This window comes from Macrotis lagotis, chromosome 5, assembly GCF_037893015.1.
Source record: "Macrotis lagotis isolate mMagLag1 chromosome 5, bilby.v1.9.chrom.fasta, whole genome shotgun sequence".
Lineage (NCBI taxonomy): Eukaryota > Metazoa > Chordata > Mammalia > Peramelemorphia > Peramelidae > Macrotis > Macrotis lagotis.
In genome coordinates this window covers 61135018-61155746 of record NC_133662.1, presented here as the reverse complement: position 1 = coordinate 61155746, position 20729 = coordinate 61135018, and positions in this window count along the sequence as shown.

Below are 20729 nucleotides of genomic sequence, written 5' to 3'. Positions count from 1 at the left end.
ATATGCTTAATGAAATTTTGTTACAAATGACTTGTGCATAAGGGGGAAAAAAAGACAAGTTCAGGAAATAGATGATAAGCCTGACTCAAAGGCATAAGGAAATCAATTAATCAGCAAACATTTTTACATACCTTCTATGTGCCAAACATTTTGCCAGGCAATGGGGATGCCAAAAAAAAAAGAGAGAGAAGTCTCTTCCTTCAGGAGTTAACACATAATTTAAAAGTACATATAAAATAAATACTAGGTAATTTGAGGAAAGGGATATAATTTTATACATATAATATACTTAGATTCTAAAATCCCTTGAGTTGAAAAGGAGAAAGTAAAACCATGGAAGAGAAAACAGCATTAGAAAAAATTACCTCTCTACATGATATAAACAGAAATGCCACAATGACTCTGTTTTTGGACCAGTTAAATTCAAATTTTTATCACACTATAAAGATGTTTATTAAATTTCTGAAGGCTATGATGAACAAGGCTAAGAAGATTAGTTAAATTAATGAACCAAGATCCAAAAACATCTCAAAATACTAAAGTCATGACCAACCTAAAAAGATTGAATTTCATAGTGATAAATATACAATATTACCTTAGATTCTAAAAATAATTATGTAAGCACTTGATAGAGAAGAATGTCTAAATTTTCAATTGATAAGAAAGGTTCTCAGAATTTAGTGAACTAGAAGTTCAGCTTAAAATAGAGATGAGACATAGCATCCAAAATAGATATTGCATACTTAGGGCTACCTTTTTTTTTAACCAGACTTGTGATTTATCAGTATAGGAAATTTCCAGTGAGAAAGCAATGTAGATCAGAAGCTGCTTTTGTCCAGATTCTCAGACTCCAAGGTTAGCTCTCTATCTACTATGCCATATCTCTCAAGACTACATTAATAAAATGCATTCCCTAGATCAAAGAATTCTTAATTGAAAAAAAATTCAAAAACAAAATACATGAATAGAAGTTTAATTTATTTTTATTCCAAGAATTGGATGAATGGAAAATTCTAAAATCATGATGGATTTTGGGACTACATCATAAGATAATGTTTTTTGGACTAACCCACTAAATACAAGTTGAGGATATATTTTCAACCACTGGATAATGAGCCCCTGGTGGGGACTGAGGAAAGCCCCAGAGTTCCAAAACAGCTTCCGGCTAAGCCTGGAATATGTATTCCCAAGAGGATAAACTTTGGGGCCAGCTGCATAGAGTTTTCTTTTCTAAAGCCTTCTTTCTAAAGAACTTTCAACAGTCTGATTGTAGCAAGAAGAAATTAAGAGTGAAGGGTAAGCCTATCCTTAGCCTATCTCATTTTAGCAACCTAGGATATTGAATCAAAGATTCCAAGTTCACATCCTAAACTTTTTCTTTCTACCAAAGGAGAAAGCACTGGACATGGAAGCAGGAAAATTTGAATTTGAAACTTACTTCAAACTAGCTGTGAGATCCTGAAAGGGGACTAAAATTCTCTCAGATTCCATTTCTTGATCTATAAAATGGAGATAATAAGCACCTATTTCAAAGAATATTTGGAGGGTTTTTTAAGGCTCATGTCAATGGAGAATAAACTGAAAAAATACTGGATGGTTTGTTTAAAGAAGAGAAAACTTAGTAGGAAAATGGCAGTTATCTCCAATGGTTGAAGAGATGCCACATGGGAAAGGAATTAAACTCATTTTATTTGGTTCTGGAGGACAAAACCAAGACCAATGGGTAAAGGTTATAGAAAGGGAATATTTTGGTTCAAGATAAGGAAATAGCCTAACTATTAGAACATCCATGGGCTGTCTGAGGTAGGATGGGTGAAGATGAATAAGTTCTTCAAGTCTTCAAGAGAGGCTGGATGAACATTATAAAATGTATTCATGTTTCAGTTATCAGCTAGACTAGTTGACCTCTAAAGTGACTTACATCTTGAGAATCTATGATTCTCTAGTAGACCCTAACCACAAGGCAATGATTCTGAGTGAACTTCTGTTCATTTATAAGTGAAGTAGATAATTTTCAGCAATACATATTAAAACCGCATCATCTTTTTGCAGATTTTTCAAGTTAAACCCTCATTAAATACATCTAGGATAGAAACAGATAGCATCAAGTAAACTAGCTTCTCTATGGGATATAGATGAATATAACCAAAACATTAAAATTAGCCTACTAACTATTTTGGTATCATAGAGAAGAAGTAGTATCCTTACTGCAGAACTGATGATTGATGTGGGATTGCTTCCATTTCCCTTTCTGGATATGCCTTGTTAAATAAAGGTCTTAGAGCAATGAAATTGACAAAATCAAGCCAATTAAGAGAGAAATGGAGAAATCAAAAGTATGAATGATGCATATGATAGATAATCTATTCCTATGTGATTTATGTTTATAGTGTTCAAGACTCAGCTAAGGAATTTTTCCTGATGTCCCATCATTAGTGTTCTTATCACCCTCAAATTATCTATTCACTTGTACCTTTCTAAGAGAATGAAAGTTCCTAGAATTGCAAAAGACTTCTTTTTGTCTCTGAATCCCCAGAGTATAGCATATACTAGTCACTTAGCATGTTTAATTGAATTGAATTATTATAATGATCAAATTATTTTTAAAGACTTTTTAATCTATTTGACTTTTTATTAAAAAGAATAATTGCAGGTATAAATGGTATTTGTATTCTTTTCTAAGCTATGCTTTGCTTTCAGCATTAGAAAACTACATAAACTTCAAGCTATTTGACTAGCAAGTTAGAGTACTAAAAATTTTCGCCATTTCCCTACTGCCTCTTAAAAACACTAAAGAACAAGTTATATGACAGAGATAGAATGATTATAGCTATTGCCCTAAAACAAGAAGGCAAAAAGTCCAACAAGGTAAGAACACTATAGTTTAATAGTGGAGTACATAAATTCTTATCAAAATGACTCAAGAACACAAGAAAGGGTTCTTGCTCTTTAAGAACTTCCATTCCTTTAGGAAAATATAACATAGGAGTCAACAAGTAAATAGACAATTTGAGGGTACTGAGAGCACTAACAATAGGGGATCAGGAAAGGCCCCTCAGCTGAAACTTAAATACTATAGACACAGCCCATCATTTGCCCAGGAATAAATTATCCCTCATGTAGATTATTCGGATCTTGGTTTCTCCATTCTTTCTTCTGTTTACCACATTTTCCCTTCCCTTCCTCTTTCCTCACCAGCCCTAGTGCCTAGTCAGGGTACAAAAAAGACCCCACTAGACTATAATTGCCTCTTCTTGGGGAGCTCATTGGTTAGGGATGTCAAAGACAATAGAAACTACCCCCAACATCCATTTTATTCTTCCACATATTCACAAATAGTGGCAGATGCTGATTCAACCAAGTCAAAAAAAAAAACTAAAAATCAGAGAGCATTGGACAAGAATCAAGATTACAAAAGGAAAAAAACATAATTCCCCAATGTGAGAAGGCTGAGACAGCAGTGTGGTCAAGAACAAGAAATACTCTTATCAAAGAAGGTGTGGACAGAAGTAAATTGTTCCATCTTGGGAAATTTTAGCTAGACGACCATAATTGTCTCATTTTCTAGAAAGAATCTCTTCTCAGTTTGCTAGGTAATTTGTAAATGACCTGGAGCATGATCACATTTTTGTTGCCTGACATAATTCTTATGTAACTTGGCCCTCAGAAACAAATTAAAAGTGGCCTCAGTTAAGGATTATCATATCATTTAATGTTAATGCTACAGACACCCCAAAAACCATCACCAGAAAAATCCTAATAACCCAGAAAAGGAACAACCATATTGTCAAGCTGTATTGTCCATTCCAGATACTATGTGCTAGACACTATATGAAAAGATAGGGACAGGGCAGCTAGGTGATGCAATGAATAGAGCACTGACCCTGGAGTCAGGAGTACCTGAGTTCAAATCTGATCTCAGACATTTAATAATTACCTAGCCGTGTGACCTTGGTCAAGTCACTTAACCCCATTGCCTTGCAAAAACTTAAAAAAAGATAGGAATAGAAAAGAAACTATTATGTGTCTATGTTCCAAAAAAATAACAGTCACTCTCCTTAGGAAGCTCATATTAAAATGAAAGAGAAAAAGCATTGTTATGTAAAAATTGTTTCAAGTCATAATGCATAGTCCTTACTTCTGACTTTACAATGATTATTTATCATTCCTAAAGTCATTATCTTACATTTGGTTCCTTTTCACCCTTGTCCCCACCACCACCACCACCATCACTACCACCACCAACATGATGTTAGTTGCCTTTGAGAATTCATATTTCCCTTCTCCTAGAATAGGATATAATTGTGGAAATACAATCCTTTTTTAGGGAAAGTTATCCCTTAATATGCCAGTTTCCCCCCACCAAAAAAGACCATCATTGAGACACCATCATTACACAGTGATGTGCAACTACATTTATATATTCCCCACTATCACCATCATCATGAGAATGTTATTTACATTCACCCTTCTTTTCCCCTTTAGGGTTGAGATCCCCCTTTCTACTCCATCTATCTCAGATCTTTTCCTCCGTTGCATTTATCCTATTTTCCCAAAATTCGCATTCTTCTTGATAGATTAAAGGGATAACTAAGCCTCAACTATGGACTGGGTATAAGCATATATCTACTTTATATTCCTTTATCTCTCATTTGTTTTACCATTTATGTACCTTACCAGTGTGTTATTCTTCTCACAAAATGAAAATTTTTATTCATTTATAAATTTCCACAGGAATATTCATTCAGTTTTTCATCCTTTCTTCCATTAAATCTTTAACTTACCAGGTCATTTTTCTCCTTTAGTCCTTTGGTAAAATTTATTTATTTATTTGTTTGTTTGTTTATTCATTTATTTGTTTGTTTGTTTTTTAGATTTTTCAAGGCAATGGGGTTAAGTGGCTTGCCCAAGGCCACAGGGCTAGGTAATTATTAAGTGTCTGAGGCCAAATTTGAACTCAGGTACTCCCGACTCCAAGGCCAGTGCTCTATCCACTGCACCACCTAGCCGCCCCTAAAATTTATTTTTTTAAAGAACTCTAAGCCCAAAATAACCTATTTCATTGAATCTTTCTTTAATATTTATGTTATTAATAATTAATATATTTCAAATCTGATAATTCTTCTCACCTCTGACTTTCTGGTGAGTTATTTTTCTTTTGTAGGAATGCTTCAAATCATTTTGTTTTGTTGAATATCCATCATATTTTCATTAATAATTAGTCTCAACTTTACAAAATATAGCCTTCAGTATTGTAGTTTATGTTCTTTGTTTTTGACAAATATATTATTCCATTCTCTTTTTCAATTTCTCAGGATTACGGAATTATTCTAGGTTATTAAATTAATATTCTTTAATATTTGAAAAAATTTCTCTTGATGCCCTCAAAATTTGTTATTTTTTATTGAAATTGTACATGTTTATGCTGCTTACAGTCTCTCAGCTCTGATGTTTTTCTGTCATGGCAATCTATGGATTTAAGTAATGGGTACTTCGCTTTCAGTATTCAAAAGTTTGGAGTGATTTTCTTCTATTTTTTTTCCTATAGCAAAGTGTTCATGTACTTGATTTGTCACGTTTTTCTGGGAATACTAATCCATAGATTACCTCTACATATCCTGTCTTCAAGACCAGTTACTTTGGCTTATAGAGAATTCATATATTCTCTTGGAATTCTTCTTTGCTTCTTTTCTGCCAAAATTTCTTTTATTTCCATATTTTCTGTTCCAAATCTGCTATTCCCATTCTCACAACCTCTACTTCTTTGGAAAAAATTATCCATCATGGCTTCTAAGTTTGTTTCTCTGCTATTTGTGTTAGATTATGTGTTAAATTATGTGTTAAAAATTAATTTCCAATTTAATTTCCTTCCTAAAAGATTTTTTTAAGTTTTATCTCTTTTAAGCCTTTAGGATTTTCTTATTGTTATTCTACTATTTCCTTTGTAACAGAAAATTCTAGCTCCTTTTAATTCATAGAATAGTATTTATTAATGTTATTTGGACTTTAGAAAAAACCTCTTATTCTCACTTCCTTCTGAATTTATGCAATTTTCTGTTTTTCTACTTGTAAATTAGGTTCATACTTAAACTTAGGATGACTATACACTGTACTTTATTCAAAAAGAAATAAGGTAGGTTAAAGAGATTAAGTAACATTTAATATTAAGAAGTTATAGCCATATAAGGGGAGCCAAGAGCCAGAGTATAGAAACATGACAGGAAAAATTTGGTTGAATAGCAAAGGAAAGGAAAGAAGTGATTTTGTTATTGAAGTATATAACAGAACACTAGGAGGAAAAGAAATAAAAAGAAATAGATGATGAGTTTGGAAAGCATATAACAAACCTAGTACAGAAGGAGTTTATATTAATGATTAGAGATTACAATTATCCAAATATCTTCTGGGGTTCTCTTTGTCAAAAGCAGCTTTAGCTAATTAGTCAATCTTCATGATAATTTAATTCTTCAAAAGATAGAGGAATGAAGGGGTGATGACAAGCTGGCATAATAGCAAAAAAAAAAAACACTATCTCTTATTTCTCCCAATTCCTAAAATTCCTCTACAAATATTTAAAAAATACACTAGATTTAGTCCTAATTGGGAAAGACAAGAAAAGAAGTCAGGGAAAGCATTTTCCAAATTTAGGCTAGCATAAGAAGACAACAGAGAGGTCTGCAGACACTGAAGATAAGTTACAGCCAGAAATGGATGAATAGTAAATTCCAGAGCAGGGAGAGTCTAGGAACCAGAATAATAAGTGGTCTGAGTTATAAAAAAAAAAAAAGAGGGAATTGACCTTTCTGAGGGTGAAGGAAGAAGTGGCAATGGTAGTTCATTACCCACTTCTCAGTTACAGATCTAACACTTACTAAGGAGGAGATCTGTGCCTAGGGTTAACATTCCGGGATGAGGAGCTGTAAAAAGTCCTAGTCTTTATGGTGAGTAAAGAGCAATTTTAAGAGCAATAGCAGTCATGTTCAGTTCAGCCCAAAAGCTAAGTAGAGGTCACAGTTCCAGTACCCAATCTAGGCTTAAAATTGCAGAGGAAGACTCAAAGAAAATACCCAGAAGAAATTGGACAGTTCGTTATTGTTGCTCTGATTCAGCAGAGCAGAACTATAAAAGTGGATAAATCCAGAATCAGTCTACTGGAATTCCAACAGTAGCAAGTCCACAGATGAGTTATTCAGACTCAAACTTGAGTCAGAAATTTTCAAGATTCAGACAAGAAAGAAACTGATCAGACTTTGCCCTGGATCAGATCATTGTGGGAACTTTAAAAACTTACAAACTTTAGCTTGATTCATCAATGAGATGTTGTACAATACTCAATACTCCAAGAAAACAAGAGAAAGTTCAAAGAATACAAAACCCTGCCCCAATATTCTTCCTGGAAATATATCAAACATAGCCATAATGAATTAAAAATCAAGACAAACTGGAATAATGAGTGAACAAACTATTATATTTATTAAGATGTAAAAGACACAAATCCAGAAGAAGAAAATTATTTAAAAACTTTTTTTAAGAAAAATCACAAAGGAAAACAGTGCTTGAATAAAATTTCAACTAGAATTTCTCAGAAAGTAATGAGGCAAGAGCTTTTCAAAGATTTTAAAGTTATCTTAAAAGTTAAATAAATAAGACCATTAAAGGAAAAAGTAGGAAAATGAATGAGTTATGGAAGGAAAAAACTGGAAAAAAGAATTAACAACTTTGAAATCCTCAACATGGGGGCAGAGCCAAGATAGCAGTATGAAGGCAGGAATTTCCAGAAGCTATCTTTCAAAGTAGTCCAAGAACCTTAAAATTATGACTCTAATCAAATTTTAGGGAGACAGAACCCACAGAAAGACCCAGTGAAACCATTCTCCAGTCCAAGGATCTTCCAAGTAAGATCCTTGGGAAGGCTCTGTTACACCAGAGGTGGAGGGGGTGAAAGTACAGTCAGGATCACTGCCAGGAGAAAATGAACTCCATCCTTCCTGGAAAAGCCCTCAGGGCATCTGAATCCCTGGGGGCACCTAGGCTCCTAGCAGTGGAAGGAGTTTTCAGACCTTCCAACCCAGGGATCACCAAGCACAATTTGGAAGATAAGCAGGAAAATTCTGCCAGAGTGAGCACAGAGTGGAAGTCAGCATAGCCCTGGTCCTAGAAACAGAAGTAGACTTGTGGAGTCACTCAGCAGGGATCCACCTGGCAGCTGCTTCCAGAGTGCTCAGGCCTGGAAGCTAAGGGGCTGGAGGGAGACTGTCAGAAATTAATGGGGTGAGGGGACAATACTGAGGTTGCTATGCTGTCCCTGAAACAGGACTCTGATGTTTTGTCCAGACCCTGGTTATAGTCTGGGACCCACTATTGCAATAGCAGGACAGGGTCCCTCCTCATAGATCCAGGGCAGAAGGGGAGTGCTTGTGGTTTTCCACAGACTAGAGCACAGACCATAAGATTGGTCAGTCTTTTATAAGACCTTGAAGGATCACAAGTCCTTGCAGAGGTGTCCCAATAACACTCAGAAGTTTGGAAAGCACCTCAAAACCAGGGTACAGGCTGGGAAATGGAGAAAGAGTAAAAAAAGAACCTGACCATAGATAATTACCTTTTGTCCCATGGAGTAACAAAACTCATACTCATAAGATGACAAAGTCAAAGCGTCTGTAACAGAAACCTCCAAGAAAAATAAAAATTGGTTTCAGGCTATGGAAGAACTTAAAAAGAGATTTTGAAAAATCAAGTAAAGGAGGCAAAGGAAAAATTGGGAAGAGAAATGAGAGCAATGCAGGTAAAACACAAAAACAAGTCAGCAGCTTGGTCAAGGAGATACAAAAAAAATGATGCAGAAAACATGCTAAAAACACGTTTAGTCAAATGGGAAAAGCAATCCAAAAAGTCAACGAGGAAGAGAAGAATGCTCTCTGAAAATAACTCTCTGAAAAAACAACTCCTTCAAATATAGAATGGAGCTAAAGGAAGTTGACGACTTTGTAAGGAATCAAGAAACAATAAAGTAAAACCAACAGAATAAAAACTAGGAGAAAATGTGAAATATCTCATTGGAAAAACAATTGACTTGAAAACAGTTCAACAGAGACAATTTAAAAATTATTGGGCTACTTGAAATTCATGACCAGGAAAAAAGAGCCTTGACTTCATTTTTAAAGAATTTCTACAGGAAATTTTCTCTGATATCCTAGAAGCAGAGGGTAAAATAGAAATGGAGGAAATCCACCAATCACCTCCTGAAAGAGATCCAAAAAAATAACCCCCAGGAATATTATAACCAAATTCCAGAACTCCTAAGTCAAAGAAAAAAATATTATAAGCAGCCAAAAAAAAAAAACAATTCAAACATCATGTCATAGTAAAACTGAACATTTTCTTCCAGGAGAAAAGATGGACATTCAGTAAAATAGGGGAATCTCAAACTTTCCAGTTGAAATGACCAGAACTGAACAGAAAGTTTGATCTCCAAGTACAGGACTCAGGTGATCATAGAGAGGATGGATGGGAAGGGCAAATTATGAGGGATTAAATGATGTTGAACTGTTTGTATTCCTGCATGGGAAGATCATACTGATAACTCAAAAGAACCATCTCAATTAATAGAGAAGTTAGAAGGAGAATATTTAGACGATATGAAAGTATATTATAAAGATGGAGTCAATGGGCGGAAAAGGAATACAATGGGAGAAAGGGTAAATGGGAGGTAGAAAGGACTAAAATGTTTCACAAAAAGGAGTCAAGGAAAAGCTTTTGCAATGGAGTAGAAAGGGGAAGGTGAGGGGGAATGAGTGAGCCTTCATTCTCATCAGAATTGGCTCAGAGGGAAAACAACATACAGACTTAATAGGGTATAGAAATCTATCTTACTCTAGAGGGAAAAGGAGAGGAAGGGGAATGAAGAAAGGGGACTGGGGGGGTGGTGTAGGTGATAAAGGAAAGGGAAAATCATGGGAGAGGGTACTCAGATATAACACACTTTTTTGTTGTTTTTTTGCAAGGTGGTGTGGTTCGGTAGTCTGCCTGGACCCACACAACTGAGTGGTTGTTGGATGACTGGGGTGGAATTTGGGTTTGGGTCCTCCTGGCTCCAGGGCCAGTACTCTGCTGTGCTACTCGGTTGCCCCACAACATACTTTTTAATAGAAATGAAGTAAAAGGAGAGAGAGAATAGAATAAATAGGAGTGGGGAGGAATGGATAGAGGTAAATACTTTTTTTTTGCAATAGCAACTGAGGAAAAAAAATATTGAAGCAACTTCTCAGATGGACTTATGATAAAGATTGGGATCAAAACCAAAGACAGAGCTGATCGTATTCTGAACACAGATTGAAGTGCAATTTTTTTCTTCTTCTCTCACTTTGTTTTTTGTCATGTTTTTCTATTTTTGTGTGGAGAGGGGAAAGTATGTTTACTCTTACAGTAAGACTATTTTTAGCAATGTGTAAATAAATAAATAAATCTTTTTTTAATTAGTAGTTTGACTCAAAATATTTAAAACCTCAAAAAACAAATTTCTTGAAAATTCAAATGGACAAAATAGAAGTTATTGACTACACTGAAAATCTAAAAAATCTTAAAAATGAATTCAAATTATAGAAAAAGGGGGAAAATAGAATGTTCCTTATAATAAAAACAGACCTAAAACAGATAAAGATAAAAAAATAAAAAATATTGGGTTACTTGAAAGCCATGACTGTTAAAAGAGCAACATATTTAAAGAAATCATAAAAGAAAACTAACTTAGAATTGGAAAATAAAGTAGGACTAGAAAGACTCCACCAAACACCTCTTCAAGGAAACCCCAAAAGGAAAACTCTCAGGACATCATAGCCAAAAATCTAGAACTTCCAAGGCAAAGAGAAATAACAAAAACATCCAGAAAGAAAGAATTCATGTGCTAAAGAGCCATGATCAGAATCACACATAGTTTAGCATTTGTCCTCTTCAAAAAAGTGAAGAATTAAAAATATGATATTCTCAAAGATGAATGATATAGACTTACAACAAGAGCTACTTACCTAGAAAAACAATATAATCCTACAGAAGAAAAAAAAGAATCCTTAATGAAATAGAGGAGTTCCAACCATTCTTGATCAAAAAAATCAGAGCTGAGTAGAAACATTGAAGAACAAACATAGATTCAAGAGATTCATAAAAAAGGTAAACAAGAATAAATAATCATATGGTATTCAACAAGAATAAACAGTTTTCATTCTAATATGGGGAGATGATATGTATGTTTCCCTAAGATCCTTGATATAATAAGTGGCCAAAGAAGTAGTCTAATAAGACAGAGGTTCTGGGAGAGTTTGTTATGTTTTAGTGATTTTAAAAGACCACAGAAAGGAAATTGGAAAGGGAGAGTTGACGCATGAGTAAATTATTTCATATAATCAGACCACAAGATTGGAAAAGGTAAGAGATCTGATTTTCAAAGCCTAAAGAACAGAGTATAAGCCAGTGAGCTTGGCTTTGATTCTTGAGGAACTTATAGAAAAGAACATTAAAGAGAGGGTTGACAAACTGAGAAAGGGAAACTGCTGGTGGGGTTTCACCATGGATAGGTCATACCAATTTAATTTCATTTCTTTCTTCAACAGTATTACTAAATTAATAGAAAAGAGGAATGTTGGAGAAATAGTTTTCCTAAATTTTGGCAAAGCTTTTTGTAAAGTTTCTATCACTATCCTTTAGGAGAAGTTGGAGAAATAATTAGACACAACACAATCAGATGGATTCTTAACAGGGTATATGCCCACACTCAAAGGCTAGTTCTTAATGGTGTAATATTAATAAGGCAGGAGGTCTCCAGTGGAATTCACCAGGCATTTGTACTTGGCCCTATGTTGTTAAACATGACCTGGATAAAGATATAGGCAGTATGCTCATTAAATGTACAGATGATACAAAACATAACAGTATCAGGATCAAAAATGTTCCTTATATGATAGAACATTGGGCTAAGCTTAATAAAATTCAATTCAATAGGCATAAATGTAAAATCTGCTTGTGTATGAAAAAAATTCAGTTTCAAAAATATAAAATAGGAGAGGCATAAATATATTGGCCTCTACAAAGAATGTGGGACTTTAGTGGACTACAAATTCCATGTGAACTAATAGTTTGATGTCAAAAATAATATAGTTTCCTTTTCCCCATTCCTCAGTTATAGAGCTTTTTCCCACAAGTCAAGTTTGTGATTTTCACATCTGTCTCCATCCCACCTATCACTACTACCTTTCTTGCTCTAATAATTCTCACTTTCTTTCCTTTAGCTAGGTAGTATCTGCCATCTTTTGTGAGGCAAAAGGTGAGAGTTTTCAGTCTAAGTACTTAGGTGGGATGACTGAGTGGGATCCCCCACATATCCTTACTCTAAAATATAAACATGAAAGCTTTTTTTGTACTCATCACTCCTGAAACATGAGGCAAATTGGGGTATGAGTATACTAAGGAAACTCTAATGATTTAAGTTCTACAACATCATTTCATGTTTAATTTGCTATTATTGTGTGCTGTTTTTCTAATATTTGATGATTTGAGTTCAACAACTTTATATTTGGAATATCATTTCTTTTTCTGAGGTTTCTGGTTTGGAGAGATTTTTATTGTACCATCTAGAAGGATAGAAGTTTGGACTTGGAGTCAAGAAAATCAGATTTCAAATTGTGCCTCTGAATTGGCTAACTTGTGACCCTGTTCAAGTCACTTCACTCCATTCACTTCTGTTTTAGTGGGGTTTGCAAATATTTCTTTGCATATCAAACTTCTATATAAATGTTAGCTGTTTTTGTTATCATTATTATTATCATTATTATTATTATTATTATCATTATTATCTTATCCATCACAGCCTGATGACTTTTACATTAATCAGTCTATTAATTTATTATTAGTGGTTTACACAACTGTTAATTAATCTTTGAGTTATAAGAGGAGGAAGAAGAAGAAGGAAAAAAGATGAATTGGAGGATGATAAAGGAGGAGGAACAGGACAAGGAAGAGGTTGAGGAGGAGGAAGAGCAAGAAGAGGAGACATACAAGACAAAAAGTGCCCTCCTTATAATAATAATAATAATATGAAATAAATGCTATATTATTACCCTTATTTTAAGTTGAAATAATGATATACAAAGGTGTTGAAGAATCTAATGTAACTTAGCTTTTACGTGTCAAACCTGGAACTGCAACCCAGGGCTAGGGCCAAGTCCAGTGCTCTTTTAGAACTGTAGTACAGTGTACAAAGAATTAGTTCTGACAACTTTGATTCAAATCCTTCTTCTTAACACTTGTGCGATTTGGGGCAGGTCAATCCCCTGGTCCTCAATTTCCTCATATTTAAAATGAGAGGGTTGGACTAGATGGACTAGATCTCTTCTTGTTCTAGATATATAATTCTACAGACAACTAAACTGAAAATCTGATCTCCAAGGCAGTGCCAAAATAGCAAAGAAAATTGGAAAATGTCTATGATCAACTTTGGAAAAAGACTCTTCAACTTCTGCTTCATTGATAGCTAGCTACTACCAAGACATTGTGTCACAATCCATCTGGGGAACAGGAGTCATTTATTTATTCTAAATTTTTTCAGATGTCATTAGCCACTTTAGTATCATTAATCAAATTTGCACACATATAGCCTAAATGACTCTCATTTTCTTTCCTCAAAGAGTGTTGGCACCAACATCCATTTCATCAGTCACATTTAAAAGACTAATTTTTTTAAATTCCCCATCTTCTCTTTCTTTCCAGCTGCAGAAGTAGAACAAAACCTTAAGACCTCTATTAAACCTCCCAAATAGGAAAATTAAACCACAGGCCTCTTCTCTGTACCTCTCCAGACCCACAGATTTGAACTTTCAGTTCCTGTTTTGATTAATGGCAGTGATCACTTCTCCATCCAATCTGCACATTCCTTTTCCTTACTTGGGAATATTCTAATGTAAGAACATGAAGATTAAAAAGAAATTTCATCTTTCTCAAAACAGTTTCCAAATTTACTACTCTTCCTTCCTTCTCATCTGACTTCATTCCAAAGCAAAAGCAGGGTACTCACTCACTCACCACCCATGATCTCTCCCATTCATCTATCACACCTCCCTGTTGCAAGCCAATGCTATAAACTCAATTCAGGGCGCACGGGTGGCCAGCAGACATAAGCTTCATGAGTGAATGGAAGAATTGTGTAAGACTGAACATTTTTTCCCCAGGAACCTGCAAGGGTGGATTTGCCAGGACTTTATATGCCTTCCTTTGCTCTCCTCTCAACTTTATAAATCGCATTTCTTTTTCACAACTCTTTTCAACATAATTATTTCATTGTCTTCTTTTTGGTGAAAGATTTAATTTACAGAGGCTGGTTAGATTTAGAGTAGACAAAATAATGCTTTTGACACAAGCAAAATATAAGGGCCATATTTGTTTGACCTCTACATCTCACACACTCCCAAGTCCAAACATAAAGAGATCAATACAATAGAAGAAAAGTAAAGCCCCATCAAGGAGAAAATAAAACTCAATCTTGAACTTCGTTGTCATCAACTATTCATTTAATGAACCAGATTTTCTAATTCTATTTCAGGACTCTTCATATTCATAAATCTGGATTTTTTATACTTTTGCACTATGGGCAATTCTCTTAATAATAAATGCTCTATGTTCAGTCTTTTCTGACTTTTGTAAGCCCATTTGAGGTTTTCTTGGCAGAGATACTGTTTGTCATTTCCTTCTCCAAATCATTTTACAGATGCAGAAATGAGGCAAATAGGGTTAAGTGACTTACCCAGGATCACACAGTTAGTAAATGTCTGAGGCCAAGTGCTGCTCTATCTAACTGGCCTCACTAGGGAATAGTGTAATGTAATTAAAAAAACATTAAAAATCAGAGAAACTGGGGGCGGCTAGGTGACATAGTGGATAAAGCACCAGCCCTGGAGTCAGGAGTACCTGGGTTCAAATCTGGTCTCAGACACTTAATAATTACCTAGCTGTATGGCCTTGGGCAAGCCACTTAACCCCGTTTGCCTTGCAAAACCCTAAAAAAAAAATTAAAAAAAATCAGAGAAACTGCATATGAATTCTTCTGATACTATTTCCAAACAAAGTGACATCAACAAGGGCCTTCATTTATTCTTCTACAAACTGAGAGCTTTGAATTAGATGGGACTCAAAGGGCACTTTCAGCTCTAATTTCTATGATCTCACTATCCACCTGCACTTTTCCCCAAATTACTTTACCTGGCCAGGAATGGTGACAACAAGATCACATTAGTGACCTGAAGAACTAGATTTAGAGAACCAAGTTGGAGAGAAAGAGACACACAGATAGAAAGCCAGAGAAAAGCAGAGAGGGAGACACAGAAAGAGACTCAGAGCCAATGACAGGCTGACAGACACAAAGACAAAGACACAGAGCCAGAGAAAGGCAAGCACAGAAACAGAGAGAGAGAGAGAGAGAGAGAGAGAATCACTTGACAGCCAGATAATTAAAGCAAAAAAAAAATTGATACTTAAGCTGCTCTCTTCTTTACAACTTTTTTTTTTGAGCCCATTTTCCTTCTATGTCAGATCTAAAAGGGAGTGGCTCACTACCACACTGGTACTGAATTATATTAGCCTACTAAAGCTCAGAACTCCTAAACTTGAGAAAGTCAGTCTCCCCAGTAGCAATGATTACAGTCATAAACCATGAGTCTGGGCTCTGACTCTCCTAAGGTAACATTAGCACTTCTTAAAAAATTATCAGAATACATATATTTTTCCCAATGGAAACTTATTTGGTCTATTGTATATAGGTCTGTTTTTGCTGTGTGATCCACAGCTGCAATTTCATCAGTGCTGGGAAATTCCACCTTTACAGATGATTTACAATAATAGAATCATCAATCTCTAGCCAAAAAGGACCTCAGAGACCTTCTCCTCCAACACACTCATTTTAGAGACAAGGAACCTGAGAACCAGGGAGGTTAAGTAATTTTTTCAGTGGTCTCACAGAGAGTAGGTATAAGAAGTTGGATTTGAACCCAGGACTTCACATGCCAGTGTTCTTTCCACTATACCACACTTCTCTAGAAACTGACTCAAAGTCACAATGCTATAATGCTTCAGAGGCAACAATTGAACACAAGTCTTCCTAACTCCAAGACCAGCACCTCATTACTACACTTTGCTGACTCTAAGGCTACATTAATTACATAGAGTATCCCAAAAATCTTGGGGCAGCTAGATGGCATTGTAGACTGAGTGATGGACCTGGAGTCAGGAACACTCATCTTCCTGAGTGGAATCTGGCCTGAGATGCTTACTAGCTATGTGACCCTGGAAACCCACTTAACCCTCTTTGCCTCAGTTACTTATCTTTAAAATGAGTTAGAGGGGCAGCTAGATGGCACAGTGAATAAAGCACCAGCCCTGGAGTCAGGTATACCTGGGTTCAAATCTGGTCTCAGACACTTAATAATGACCTAGCTGTGTGGCCTTGGGCAAGCCACTTAACCCCATTTGTCTTGCAAAAACCTAAAAAAAAATGAGTTAGAGAAGTTAAATGAATGCAAACCACTCCAACATCTCTGACAAAAAAAAAATGCAAAGTAAGTCACTATAAGTCAGACCCAACTGAAATGACTGAATAAATACAACATTCTTAGCTGAAAAGCTTTGCTATCTTAAAATAGCTTTCAGAGTTTTAGGACACTATCACAATAATTCTCTTGTTACAAAGCACTTCACATGTACTACCTTATTTGATCCTTGCAACTACATATTGAATTAGCTCATGAAAGCATTATTATCCACCTTATAGAGCTAAAGGAACTAAAGATCAGGGAAATTATTTGATTTGTACAAGAGCACCCCAACATTTAGTGAATGACATCAAGCGAAGTTTGATTCCCACAATACCAGAGACTGTCATTTTTAAATAATATTTTATTTTTTTCCAATTTCATATTTTAATATTTCCCCAATTACATATTATAATAATTTTTAACTTTTTTTTAGAGTTTTGCATTCCAAATTCTACCCCTTCCTCTTTCTGTCCCTTCCTTCCTCCCTGAGATGGCAAACAATCTAATACAGGTTAAACATGTGCAACAATGTTAAACATTTCCATATTAGTCATTTTGTACAAGACTTGAACAATAATAACAACAACAAAGAATGAAAGAAAATGAAAAATAGTAAGCTTCAGTTTTTTCCTCTGGAGGTAGATGACATGTTTCACCATAAGTCCTTTGGTATTATCTTGGATCATGGCATTGCATGGCAATTACAATTGATTATCATACAATGTTGCTGTTACTGTAAACAATGTTCTCCTACTTCTGTTTACTTTACATCAGACCATGTAAATCTTCCCAGGTTTCTCTGAATCATCACACTCATCATTTCTTATAGCACAGTAATGCTATAAGAATTACATTCCTATACATTACAATCATATACCAAACCTTGTTCAGTCAATCTCCAACTGATGGACATCCTCTCAATTTCCAGTTCTTTGCCACCACAGAAAGAGCTGATATAAATATTTTTGGGTATGTATAGTATGGCCTTTGAGCATAGTTCCAAATTGCTCTTTTGAATGGTTGGATCAGTTCACAACTCCATCAATTTTCCCATCAATCAATGTCCATATTTCTCATATCCCCTCTACATTTATTATTTTCCTTTTTATTATATTAGCCAAACTGATAGGTGTGAGATAGAGTCTCAGAGTTCTTTTAATTTGCAATTCTCTAATCAATAATGACTTAAAGCATTTTTTCGAATCAAATTCATAAGAAATTCCAATTGAAAATGGTTGAAAAATATGAACAGGCAGTTTTCAGACAAAGAAATCAAAACCATCTTTAGTTATATGAAAAAAATTCACAGACTTTTATGAACAAGTTACTTCTCTGAACTTCAGCCTTCTCATACATAAAATGAGAGAATTGAACTCAATGACTTGTGAGATCTTTCTGTTATAAATTTATGCTCAAAGGGTCCTTAAAAGTTGCCCAACAGATAGTCACAGACCCATAAATTGAACTCATATATTTTTGCTCTAGAGACAATGCTCTTTCTAATGAATTATACTTTTTGCTACTTGTTTTATAAAACAGGGAAGAATTTCATATTTATATAACATAATTATTGCTACATTTTAAATTTTCTAAAGACAGACTATATCTGTTGGTGAAAAAAGTGAATTACCTCATTTTGGTTATCAGCTCAGAATTAATTTTTACAATAATGAAAACAGCTACAATTGCAACTTTAAAAGACTAACATTTTTTCAGTTGGAAAATTCTGCTATTTTTCACCATCTACAATGATTTTCTTCTCCAATTTCAGTATCAGTTGAAATTTCTTACTTTTTCTTAACCATTTCATCTCTATGACTTCTATAATTTCTGAGTTGAAAGTCATGCTTCATTAGAGTTGGATGTTTGAGATGAGTCAGTCAATAAACCTATTCTGGACCACTAGGTGGCAGAGGGGATAGAGATCCAAGCCTGAAGTCAGGAAGACTCAATCTTTTTCAGTTGAAATCCAATCTCAAACACCTACTAACTGTGTGACCCTGGACAAGTCACTTAATCCTGTTTGCCTCAGTTTCTTCAACTGTAAAATGAACTGGGGAAAAAATGGAAAAAATCATACCAAATAAGGTTATGAATAGTTGAACAAAACTTTTAAAAAATGACTAAACAACAGGGCATCATGTGAGCAAATAAAGGAAAAACATGATCCAGGAAATCTCATTCTATTGGGAGAGATTTGTGTGTTGCTCAAAAGAGCTTTGAATCATAGGACCATAAAACCACAGATCTAGAACTGGAAAGGAGTTCAAAGATTCATCTAATCTCTCTCTCTCTCTCTCTCTCTCTCTCTCTCTCTCTCTCTCTCTCTCTCTCTGAGGAACCTAGGGTCTGGAGAAGTGAAGAGTCTCAAGTTGAGAAAAAGTATTAAGGATCCAAGGTGAGATTTGAAGCCAGATCCTCTGGTTCCATAGCCAGAATTGAACTAGCTCAGCATTCTTTATATTGTAAACATAAGCTACTAATTTCCAACTATATTAATTAGTTTGCGAACATACATCAATGAAATTAATATTGATTCTAGAAAATAGTAAATAGTGCTCCTTAAAAAAAATTATAATCTTGTTTTCACAATCCTGGATTTAGTCCTGGTTCAGAATTGGCTTAAGTCCAAAGATGGAATGACTGATAATACACCTGGTAGCTTCAGACAAACTTGTGAGAAATCTTGTCCTATTCCTTACCCAAACCTTGGCTTGGCAGGAAATGAGTCAGAATTCCAGAGTTTGGCTACTGGGTATTTGAGACAAGAGTGGGTCCAACTGGGAAAAGGAGAAGGAAATGGGGAAAAGGAATTATGAAGAATTATAAATATTGCCAAGAGATAAGTAGGAATCTAAAAGGAGAAATAGTAATCGCAAGTCTTACTGTACTATGTTGCCAGAAAATGTACAAACAGAAGGAACCAAAGGAATAATAGTATTTATATAGCATCTTGAGGTTTGCAGAGAACTTTATATATCAATCAGTATCAACCTCTAGTATGCATGGAATGCCTACCACTGCTCAGCACACAACACCGAAACAATTCCTACCCTCAGGGAGCTTGTAACCTGTCAGGGGAAATGATGTGTAGACTCATAAGTCAATCAAAAATACAAACAAAATAAATTCAAGGTAATTTAGGTGAGAGGAAACATTAACAGCTAAGGAAAAATTAGAAAAGGTTCTCATGTAATAGTAATCTCAAGTCTTAAATGTGTGATATGGAAAGGAATAGCTGGCATTCATTTAGCTCATTAAGGTTTACAAAGCACTTTACATGCATTATTTCATTTGATCCTCCCTAAAATGTTCATGAGGTAGATAGTATAGGTATTGTTATCTCCATTTAATAGATGGAGAAACTGAACCTCAAAAAGGTGTAGGGATTTATCTATAAGCCTGTAAAATTAACAAGTATCAGAAAGAGTATACATACTAGGCCTTTGTTTATTCCAAGCCTAACATTTTCTACTAAACTTTGCTGCTTCTCTCAAATAGGGTAGGGTAAAGATTTGGAGCATATGGAAAAGAGAAGATACAAGGCAGGAGAGGATGACCTAATGACTGAGTGCTTTGTAAGACTTTATTGTGGGGCATCTAGGTGGTGCAGTAGATAGAATACCAGCCCTGGAGGCAGGAGGATGTGAGTTTAAATATGGCCTCATACACTCAATACTTACTTAGCTGCGTGTCCTTGGACAAGTCATTAACTCTACTGACTTGCAAATTTTTTAAAAAAAAAGACTTTATTGGAAAAGAATTGCTTGCTTTGTAAGGTGCTTCCATTTCTACGTTGCATAACAAGATGAATCACTTCAGGACTTAGAACCAAGAAGATCTGTTATAATCTGCCTCCCACACTTGCTAGCTCTAAGAGTCTGATTAATTGGGGATAATAACAACATCTATCTCAGGTTGGTTGTGAGGATCAAATGATATAACCTCAGGTCAGCACCATCTCTTTCATTACATGAGAACCTTTTCTAATTTTTCCTTAGCTGTTAATGTTTCCTCTCACCTAAATTACCTTGAATTTATTTTGTTTGTATTTTTGATTGACTTATGAGTCTACACATCATTTCCCCTGACAGGTTACAAGCTCCCTGAGGGTAGGAATTGTTTCAGTGTTGTGTGCTGAGCAGTGGTAGGCATTCC